This window comes from Haliotis asinina, chromosome 15 (assembly GCF_037392515.1).
Source record: "Haliotis asinina isolate JCU_RB_2024 chromosome 15, JCU_Hal_asi_v2, whole genome shotgun sequence".
NCBI lineage: Eukaryota > Metazoa > Mollusca > Gastropoda > Lepetellida > Haliotidae > Haliotis > Haliotis asinina.
The window spans coordinates 20,594,966-20,604,790 of record NC_090294.1 but is presented as its reverse complement, the minus strand read 5'-3'; positions in this window follow the sequence as shown (position 1 = coordinate 20,604,790).

Genomic DNA, 9,825 nt, shown 5'->3' with positions numbered 1-9,825 from the left:
GTGGCATTTTAAGTAATCTCGAACAATTCACGAGCAATAACTGCGGTGGCCATATTTGTTTACAGCTAAGGGACATGAAAGTAGTCCGAAAATGTTGACCGATCAGCTATTGTTTCAAAACACGCCAAAGCGATATCTCCCAGGGAACAGTAATGAATGATAAATGCTGGTATTTAAGCCACAGTGTCTCTACGTTTTTACACTGTAGACATAATTCAAAATTTATAACCCATCGTCCTGTGTTTGAACAAAATCAGTAAATATGTCATAATGTACTGGATCCATCACTTGATTGTCTGGTCTGTTGGATGCCACCGTCACCTGCCCAGACTTTTGTTGTGTGTGTGTGTGTGTGTGTGTGTGTGTGTGTGTGTGTGTGTGAGAGAGAGAGAGAGAGAGAGAAAGCAAACACACATTTGTGTGTAGCTTGCGTGAGTTGTGTGTGCTACCGATATGGCGGAAGGTTATGTTGTGGCCGGCTATTTTCAGTGTTCCTTTCTAAAAAAATCACCCATTTTTCCTCTTACGCCCAATTGTCGAATGATATAATATCTCAAAAAGCACTGAATCTAATAATTGTGTTGCCATGGACAGCATGGTATCACAGTGTTTGATGTGGTTCAAAATTAATGATTTCAGTTTTCCAATAGCCCACACGTCGAGCAATAGATGATGCATTTGGATTGTACTTTTCACAACTGATGTGCAATCGAACATTCACTTTTTGTCAATATTTCAAAGAGCGTCACGACACTCTTGTTCAAAAGGTTTTTGCTCGAGGTTACAACATTCAGGTTCCCGGCAGGGCTTTCAAAACGTTAAGCCTCAGAAACAAATACGATGTCCGTTGCATTTCCTAATTTTGACATCCTATGCTTTCCCGATTTTTTTCGGCTGAACAGTTGACCAGCTTCTCAACTGAAGCCACCTATTTCATGAACACGTGGATGGTTGGTTGTTGTTGTTTAATTCGTATTCGGCATCATCGTCTTTTTGTTTAAGAATTAATTCAGTAACAAGCATTTTGGGAATTGGTTGATTGGTTGGTCGTTGTTTAACGCCCCATCCGTAATATTCCAGCAATATGGCGGCCGTGAGTAAATAATCGAGTCTGGACCAGGCAATCCAGTGATTAACATCATGAGCATCGTTTCACGCAATTTTAATGCAATGACATGTAACTCAGCCAGACTGACCTCCCGAACACCTGGTGTCAACAGTAGCTGGATAGTGGTTCTTGAAGCCATGTCATGAAATAGTCGTAATTGTACAACCGACTTTGTTTTTAGGAGATATATCTTAAGAGTGTGGAAAGCCCTTTATCACTTTTTCGTGTGCGATGTGTTCTCATGAAAAGACTAACAAAGGAAATCCAGAAGGAATTTCATCATGAACACATGATATCACAGCTTTCATACCAAACATTCATGCACATAATGCTATGATTAGTTTCAAATAATTTCAAATCTTGAACACACAGGGGTGTGTGAAGTAAATTAGAATATCTCTTATTTGAATCAATATGCATAATATACTAATATCTGATAATTTAGATGCGTGTTGTATTTTTTTCATCAAAAGGATGCGAAGGTGGGTAGACTGGTGGTTAAAACTTTCGCTTATCACGCCGATGACCCGGGCTCGATCCTTATAATCATCATGTGTGACGAACATTCTTTAATCCCCTCTGTGATATTTAAAAATATATCTTGCTAAACGCGGAGTAAAACTAAACTCACTCACTTCTCCAAATGGCATTTTGTGTGTTCGTCCTGACGTCATATATCCGACCTACTCATATATTTTGTTCGTTTTGTTACACTATGTCTTTACACAAAACAATTCATAGATGTGAATTGATAACTTCTTTTATTTTTCACTAAAACAAATCAAGTAAATATATTAATAATTTAGTTCCCATGAAAGCGTCTCCTGTCACCATTTCTCTCTTCAATGGATCACTTCTGAAAAGTATAAATATATGCATATTAGAATGTGCAAATACTAAACTAATATCGGAACTTATCATTCAACAATGAACTACATATCTGCATGTAACGTGCAGCAAGTGAATGCCATTTATTATATACCCATGCATGCTCATGTAAACTTAAGATAGTAATACAGGGGTGCAATACTTATGACGTAATCAGATTCCGTTTTGCCAGATACCGTTTTGAACCCCTGTCGGTTCTACTGTCGCTACAGCTCGGCACTTTCAGATTAATCCAAGTCAAGATAATACTAGTGGATTTGGATGTTTCTGTATTAAACGAACACATGTCTTTCTCTACAGATTGCGTTTTCTATTCAGAAAAAAATAAAAAATCAAAAACATTTATATTTGGGTTACAATTTTAAACATAGTTGGACGACCATTAGTACATAGAAAATGTAAGCACTGTTTATACAGTGAAGGTCAATGATAGAACTTCTCCGAATTACACCGTATTCGCTATTGTTCATCGTCCTCTAAGCTGAACCTGTAAGCATCATAAGAAGGCGCATCAGCCTCACCTTAGAGCAAGTCGTAAGCCTCCAGTCTTGCAAGTGTGGCGAGTCTGTTGTAGGTGTTCTGTGACCGGCGTCCTGCACGTCCTCCATACCCTGCATGTCGACCACCACCTCCCAGCATGTACATTGGGTACTCGAATTCGGGGAAATCAGGAAGCTCAACTTCGTATCCGTAATCATAGCGACTGTATGGAGATCTGTTCCTGTAGCTTTGGAACCTGTAGGCGCTCGTGACGGCAACAGTGACGACAAGGAGGATGAGGACGTGTTTCAGATGCATGGCTGTGAAACATCCACAACATAAACATCAGTCTGTTAGCGACACAAAAGTAGGCATATCTTCATTCGAATATATTCATTATGGAGAAATAAGTATGTTATATATGTTGTGGTATGGCCAAATTAATGCTGATGTGATTTTAAATGTCACAATATTCCAGCAATATCACCCGAACATGACCTCACACATTGTACCCATTTGGGAATCGAACCCGAGTCTTTTGCGTGACGAGCGAACGCTTTAACCACAAGGCTACCTTTAAAACACCATAAGCGCAAATATATCCATGAAAGCAGTCCCAGCTTACCTGAGGTGTAGACTGCTCAAGATGATTCTGCATATGACAAGGATAGTTCTGAGAGAACTTTATATACATGCCTGTGGAAACTGTGATATTTACGAGACCAATGTGTCAAAACAGCACTGCCAGTGTCAGTTGCAATCACACCTCGTGAAGAGATGTGTTGCGCCATGTGATGCAACGTTTCTCGACTGAGACTGCAACGTAGATCCATTAATCAACTGCTGTTATGGAGAGACCGTATTCACTGCAGTAACATAGAGAAATGTAATGTCTTGTAATTTATAGTACTTGTTTGAAACCCCACGATCCCCGAAAACCCACCACAAGTACAATGTGATAGCACTAAGTTAAATGTCCTTGGCTGATATCGAACATATTAACAGCCACTCTTATATTTAGGGCAGAGCGTGACTTTGCCCACAGGAAAAGCGTTATGTTAAGTGAAAAAACTTTAGTGACACAAATTGGGGGAGTGGGGGGGGGGGGGGGGGGTGCGGGAGGAGAGTTTTATTGTAGAAAATCTTACATAAATTGGGTTATTTGCACAATATGTGTTACATAAGGTAATGGATTAACAAAAAATTGTTTAACGTAACATTTGGGAATAATGCGTTCGTAAAATTCGACTCTTTCGATGTAAGTATGTAAGTATTATAACTGAGTTCCGGTAGAGATACAGAGGGCATTGTGTCGAATAAAGTTGGATACAAAATCGAAGCATCCGATTTCAGAATTGATTTACGGACCGATCAACAACAAATCGACAAGTGCATTTCAAATATCAGATTTCAATTTTCAATTTTTTCTTTAATCCGAGCCTTAATCACTCCTGATAATCTAAACATGCTACATTTTGGCTTGACAGCAATATCCGTTCGTATTTTGCCTAAGGGAGTGAACTGTTCACACAAACTCGACATGCGGCGTGTGTGTAGACATGCGTTCTCTTGTAGTATTGCACAATGGAGGTGTATTACATTGGTTGTGACTACATGACGGACCAAATGATTACACCGATTACTCAAACACCTCTCTGCATTAGTCGTCATGGTTTGAGGGACATATTTTAAGATAGAGAGGACACGTTTGATAATTTGAGATAATGATATAATATGATGCTGTGCCCTTGTGCAAAGCTATCTAAATTATTATATAACAATCACTTAAATGGAATGCACATTTTGGTGCAGTATATTCCAGAATAACCTGACATGCTTTTATATATTCTCTTTAAAATGTGGTGTCACTTCTCAACAATCCAAAAATCTCATCTTTTATCAACTTCAAGTAATTATACACCAAGTACGAAACATTTACGATGTGTAGTAAAGTATGATGAAAGTAAAGTATGTAGTAAAGTATTGAACGTACAGGTTCAACCAACACTTCATAATTATTGGATTGAATTCCAGTATGCAATACATGCATTCTTCAAGCTCTGTAAAAATGTGCTATGAAGCCTGCAGCACAAATAACGCTTAGAATTCCGAACTCTTCTGGTGCTTCATGGTAGTTCTTTTTTGTCTCGAATAACATTGAATCACGCATCAGGCACGGAAATTACTGATGTTTTGCGATTGAAAATCGACGGAAGGGAGGTGTTTACCTTGTGTCGTTTGGAAACAGTCTCAAACAGCTCAAAATTAAAATTCAGGTGTTCGGCAAGATAAATACGTTGTTCACTGGTCCCTCGGCGTCCATGGTCTCATGTACCCTCCAGGTTTTAACATAAACAAACCTCGAGGGTACATGAGCCCATGGCCCACGCGCGACCAGTGATGAACTTATAATATACAGGTTAACTACTTTTATATACATCATCTTACATGCATGTTAAATATTCTTAATATACATTATCTTAAATACATGTTAACTACTTTTATAGACATCATCTTAAATAGATGTTAACTACTCTCATATACATCATCTTAAATATATGTTAACTGCTTTTATACACATCACCTTAAATGCGTGATAAGTATTCCATTATTCATCATCTCAAATGCGTGATGAATATTCTATTATACATCATCTCAAATGCGTGATAAATATTCTATTATACATCATCTCAAATGCATTATACATCGTCTCAAATGCGTGATGAATATTCTATTATACATCATCTCAAATGAGTGATGAATATTCTATTATACATTATCTCAAATGCGTTATGAATATTCTATTACACATCATCTCAAATGCGTGATGAATATTCTATTATACATTATCTCAAATGCGTTATGAATATCCTATTATACATCATCTCAAATGCGTGATGAATATTCTATTATACATCATCTCAAATGCGTGATGAATATTCTGTAATACGTCATCTCAAATGCGTGATGAATATTCTATTATACATCATCTCAAATGCGTGATGAATATTCTATTATACATCATCTCAAATGCGTTATGAATATTCTATTATACATCATCTCAAATGCGTGATGAATATTCTGTAATACGTCATCTCAAATGCGTGATGAATATTCTATTATACATCATCTCAAATGCGTGATGAATATTCTGTAATACGTCATCTCAAATGCGTGATGAATATCCTGTAATACGTCATCTTAAATACACGTTAACTACTCTTATATACATCAACTACTTTCATATACATCATTTGAAATACATGTCAACAACCATTGTATACATCAACATAAATGAGATTTTACATCTCATACATATCAGTTTTAATATTTGGATGAAGTCGATGAAAGCGCAGAGTTTTCTATGCCAGCCCTCGACGTGGTTTGTCTTACGTGGACCTTCTGCGTCGTAATGGTTCCATGGTGCCCTCCCATGGTCTCCTTCCACAAAATAGGATGTGATGCAGTCGCTGAAATCTTTCGACTGCTTCACCAGGTGGAGCATCTTCCAGGGCTTTGAACCAGATGTCAAAGGTCTCATCAACAGGAACCAGGGGAAGGGCCATGGTTCTCCAACAGCCTGACATCTGGAGTGTCCTTATGAGCACAAGTCAAGAAACTTTCTCTACCTCCTTCCAGACTGCATGGGTTTAATGGAATCTGCAGCCCTTCATTTGTGTCTCTGGAAAAACGGCCTCGATTGTTGACGAATCATGTCCTTCAAACTGATGATGAACTTGTCGATAGCAATCTGTCTGTTGTCGACAATATGACTGTGTTCGTCTTCGTAGGATATCAATAGGCCATATTTGGAGTTGACGGTGGCTCGGCAATCCGTTTGACAACACTTTCAGTGAATAGAAGTTCCTCTCCTTGTCTTGATACTAAATCTGCTGCCCCTAAAGTACTGACCTCCTCCACAGTTTGGAATTGGAATGTAAGTTAACCTGTGCTGTTGTCATGGTGAATGAATGCGCTATGCCAGATTGCAACATTATATACACGTATGTAGTAAACATAGTTCACTTGCAATTGGAGTCATGTTACAACAAATTAAAATTAATGTCTATCTGTGTCATGGTGAACTGCTCTCAGCGGGCTAATCAGGTGTACTAATACTTCAAGCTTGGCGGACCATATCTCACAGCGATGAACAGTAGTTGCACAGCCAAGCAAGCATACCTGTTAATCCCCCCAAGCTGCTGGGTGAACGAGAAGACCCTATGCTGATTAGTCAATAATTATTATGTTATTGCTCTACAAACAATCGTGTCCAGACTTGAGTATGGTTGCCAGCTGTATATGTCGGCGGCTCTGTGTCATCTTAAAAAGCTTGACCGAATTCAGTCTAAAGCTTGGAGAATATGCACTGGGGCAAGTTCTACAACTCCAACATCAGTGCTTCAAGTTGAGAGTTCAGAAATGCTCCTTCCGAGGACAACATGTATCTTTGAAATATTACTTAACGTACGCCATGCAGTCATTGAGATTGTTAATGACTGTGAGGAATATATAGGTCACGTGTGACTGGACTCACGTTGGCAAATTACCCTTTGGCTTGAATATCCATAAATTAGCAGATCAGCACAGCATCCCCGTTCATCCTTCTGCTTCGCCTGTTACATCTCCGTGGCGTGTGGGGAAGCCTGGATTGAATTCTGAAGTCAGTTTAATAGTGAATAAGAGAATCAGCACAGCATCCCCGTTCATCCTTCTGCTTCGCCTGTTACATCTCCGTGGCGTGTGGGGAAGCCTGGATTGAATTCTGAAGTCAGTTTAATAGTGAATAAGAGAATCAGCACAGCATCCCCGTTCATCCTTCTGCTTCGCCTGTTACATCTCCGTGGCGTGTGGGGAAGCCTAGATTGAATTCTGAAGTCAGTTTAATAGTGAATAAGAGAATCAGCACAGCATCCCCGTTCATCCTTCTGCTTCGCCTGTTACATCTCCGTGGCGTGTGGGGAAGCCTGGATTGAATTCTGAAGTCAGTTTAATAGTGAATAAGAGAATCAGCACAGCATCCCCGTTCATCCTTCTGCTTCGCCTGTTACATCTCCGTGGCGTGTGGGGAAGCCTGGATTGAATTCTGAAGTCAGTTTAATAGTGAATAAGAGAATCAGCACAGCATCCCCGTTCATCCTTCTGCTTCGCCTGTTACATCTCCGTGGCGTGTGGGGAAGCCTGGATTGAATTCTGAAGTCAGTTTAATAGTGAATAAGAGAATGGACCAAATTGTAATGGTAGTGATAACTCAAGACTTTCTGTCTGAAAGTCCTCGAATGCTTTATCGATATCTGTTACAAGGAGTTGAGGGATACAGGTACTACCGGTCGACACATATACAAAATTAGACCATCTTTAAAATCTGGTCATAAAAGTCTTCGTCGTAAAGGGTGTGATAGGGTTATTTTGTCACGTTTCAGACTTGGGCACCGTGAGCTAAATGCTTACAGGAGTATTATTGATAAGACGGTCTTGTTCCTGCTCACATGTTTCTGAGGATGCTTTCCATTATTTCTTCACGTGTCCTAAATATAACTTTATACGATATGAATCTTTCTATAAGAAAGGTTTCACACTGCGGGACGTGCTGAATGGCAATAATTCAGTTTCATATCAGACAAATATGGATATTCTACACTCAGTTCATCAGTTCATCATTGCATCAAACCGATTTGATTCTTAAAAGTTTTAGTAGGTAATAACTTCTTTGTATTGACTGGCCACGAAACAAATATGAACAAATATTAGTAAAGCTACTACGTTTTATTTCTTAAAGTAACTTAAAGCTTATCATACAAATGCAAACTGGGGTTATTTGGATGACTGATTTGTTTATTGTACGCAACATTCTGATTCATCTAAAAGAATACCATGTCAATGTATGGTAATATTATGTAAAATTTCCACGTACAAATGTGAACGAAGCATGTATTCTGGAGAGGCATTAATATAAGCCAAACAGGCTTGTTTGCAAATCCATTTCTAACTGAATAAAATATGTTTAAACCAAGATAAGATGGCCTGATCTAAGTGTAGCCATTGCAAGTTGGAAGCGCCTGAAAATAACTACATGTAATTAGATTAGGAGCCCGAAGAGTGTCAGATCAGACAATCAGGAACCATCTCTGAGAAGCAGGAATACGTGCCAAACGTCCAGAAGTTGTCCCCTCCTTGACACAACTATATCGACGTCGACGAGTAAGATGGTATTACACGGTGCTGCCATGGAACCTGGCAAACTGGAGGCGCATATGGTTTAGCGATGAATCCCGTTATCTCTCCTCTCCGGATTGTAGAGACGGTGTCTACAGACGACGTCATGAACGTTGTGCTCCTAACTGCATCAGACCCGCATATCGGAATTTGTGTTTGTCCAAGGCAATCTGACGGCCAGTCGATACATCGACCAGATTCTCCGTCACCTTGTTGACCGTCAACGGCAGCTCTTCCAACAGGACAACGCCAGGCCTCACACAGCACGTGCCACCGTGGACTACCTGGCCAATAACAACACCAATACCCTCCAGATCCCCAGATCTAAACCCAATCGAACACCTTTGGGATCAGATCGATAGACAGGTACGTCGACGTCGTAATCCACCACAAAATATTCAACATTTGTTCCACATGCTGCAGGAGGAATGGAGAAGGATACCATAAGCAAAGATCCAACGACTGGTACCCAGGAGGAGTCGGGCAGTGGTAGCAGTTGGAGGTGGACATACGAGATATTGACTTTAATAAAACCTGGTGGACAGCCTTAATGACTCTGATGACAGTTATTCTCGTGAAATATGGACAAGATAGCAATGCATTGCTCCACAATATTTCATTCATGTATCTACACGTACTTAAATAACCCCAAATTTTCTTTGATATTGGGGTTACGTTTCTTTTTTTTGAAGAGTGTTTGATGTAATCTAGAGAGGTTCCCGAATGGCCTAGACAGATTTAGGGCTGTGGTTTGAAACCTTTTTTGCACTCTGTCATTTGATCCTGGAAATGGAAGAGATTTCTTAAGGTTTTTAATCCGTAACACTATGCAGTGGTTATCCAATATTTGTATATATCTATCCAAATTAAAGTTAATAGTGTTGTCGTTTCTTTTATCGTATCTAAACGATTCCTTTTGGTGACGAAATTACCTATGATTGCTTATGACTTCAAGTCAATGTGTTGGACGCAAATAGGCCTCTTATTGACCGATGTCGGCCTAAAACAATAAAACCAATCAACCAACAACATCATACAGATGTGTTAAGTTATCAAACATGCAGAATCGTAGCCACAGCACAACATAGTTCTCCTGTGTATTAGCTTTGTACTATTGGATAAATATTGCTGAA